The sequence below is a fragment of the Gossypium hirsutum genome, chromosome A13 (assembly GCF_007990345.1).
Source record: "Gossypium hirsutum isolate 1008001.06 chromosome A13, Gossypium_hirsutum_v2.1, whole genome shotgun sequence".
In the NCBI taxonomy this organism is placed as follows: domain Eukaryota; kingdom Viridiplantae; phylum Streptophyta; class Magnoliopsida; order Malvales; family Malvaceae; genus Gossypium; species Gossypium hirsutum.
In genome coordinates, this window is record NC_053436.1 from 17944622 (window position 1) to 17946493 (window position 1872).

Genomic DNA, 1872 nt, shown 5'->3' on the forward strand with positions numbered 1-1872 from the left:
ACGTGTCACATGGGCGTGTCCCTGTTGAGCCCAAGTCTAGTCCTATTCAGAAAAGGCCACTTTTGAGGGTTTTAAAGCATTCTAAAGCCTATATAAACACCCCAGAAGGTACCTAGAAGAGGGACACAGAGTAGGAGGCAAGGAATTACTCAAAGAAAGCTGATTGATCCATCTCAGAAGCTAGATTATCCTTCAAGATTGAAGATCTCCCCTCAATTTCCTTCAGAAGTTTTTGGGTTTTCTTTATATTTTGTTATCATTATTCTTATGAGATGTTTTCTTTTACGCTTATGAACTAAATCCCCTAAATACCTAAGGGGAATGAAACCTAAGATGGAGCTTGTTATTATTTTCTGAATTATATGATAAATATTTGACTTGTTCTTAATTATGAGTTCTTAATTCTTGCTTTAATGTTCCAGAATATTAATTCAAGTATTGATGTGCTTATTCAGAGGAGTACAAGTCCCTGTCTAAGAGTAGATCTAGCATAATTAAGTGGAGTTGATTGCACGCCTAAACATAGGGTGACATAATTTTTCCGAATTAGGGTGAAACCTATTAAAGGAATCCATAGATCGAGTTAATGCAACACTAGGGGTCTTAATTAGAAAGAGATTTCAATTAATCAACCTAGGGTTAGATGTTGTTAGTCTTGAGAGAGATAATAATATAACTTAGGGATTTCTACGGATCAAGTCAAGTGAATAAATCGTTTGATTCAGAGTCAATAACAAGTGAAGTCTAGGTGGATTTTTCCCTTAGGTATTGTCCAAATCATTCAGTTTTTCCAAAAGTTATTTCCCTAATTTACTTTCTGTGCATTCTTAGTTAAGTAATTAATTTCGATAAAACAAACCCCTTTATTTAGGCTAGATAATAGAAAGAGAGTTAATACTAGTACTTTTAGTTTCTTTGGGTTCGACATCCCAGTCTTGCCATAAGCTATACTACTGTTCAATATGGTGCGCTTGCCTTTGTTGTGATAATAGTTAGTTTTCAAGAACAGACATTCATAAATTATAAAACTTATCACGATTCACATCACATCAAGTTTTTGGCGCCATTGTCGGGGAACTAAGATATTAGGAACACTTAATTTTTATTACTTTAGCCATTTATTTTATTGCAATTTATATTTTTTAATTTTTGTTACTAAATTTTCTTTTTCCTTCTAGCGGGTTTTTATAGTTTATGACTAGAAGAAACCCATCAGGACCATTACTTTTTGATAGTGAATTGAACACATAGCTCACAGAAACCAAAGAGAAATAAGGCGAAGCTTAAGATACATAGAGGAAGGGCAAGAGGATGATATTCAGACCACAACCGAGGAGATGGCTGAAAATCAGGAAAATTTGCTACCTCCTACGATTGCTGCCAATCCAGTAAATCAGAATCCTGCTCCACGCACTATGTATGATTATGCTAAACCTAATTTAATAGGAACTGAGTCAAGTATAGTTAGGCATGCTATTGCTGCAAATAATTTTAAATTGAAACCCAACACAATTTAAATGATCCAACGATTTGTTCAGTTTGATGGCTTGCAGGATGAGGATCCAAACACTCACTTAGCGAATTTTCTGGACACGTTTAAAATTAATGGCATTTCTGATGATGCCATTGCCTTCGGATATTTCCCTTTTCATTAAGGAATAAGGCTAAACAGTGGTTGAACTCGTTACCACGACGGTCAATCACTACTTGGGAACAAATGACCGAAAAATTCTTACTTAAATATTTTCCACCGGCTAAAATGGCTAAGTTGAGGAATGACATCTCTTCTTTTGTTCAAATGGACCTCGAAACACTCTATGATGCATGGGAGAGATACAAGGATCTTTTGAGAAGGTGCCCTCACCATGGATT

At 35.4% G+C, this 1872-nt stretch overlaps 1 non-coding gene across 1 annotated transcript; it reads right to left on the bottom strand.

Annotated features, from left to right (window-relative positions):
• Positions 1–1765: 1765 nt before the first annotated feature.
• On the bottom strand, positions 1766–1872 carry LOC121213085 (small nucleolar RNA R71). The gene has a single exon (XR_005908454.1). It is a non-coding gene; the product is annotated as a small nucleolar RNA R71 (small nucleolar RNA).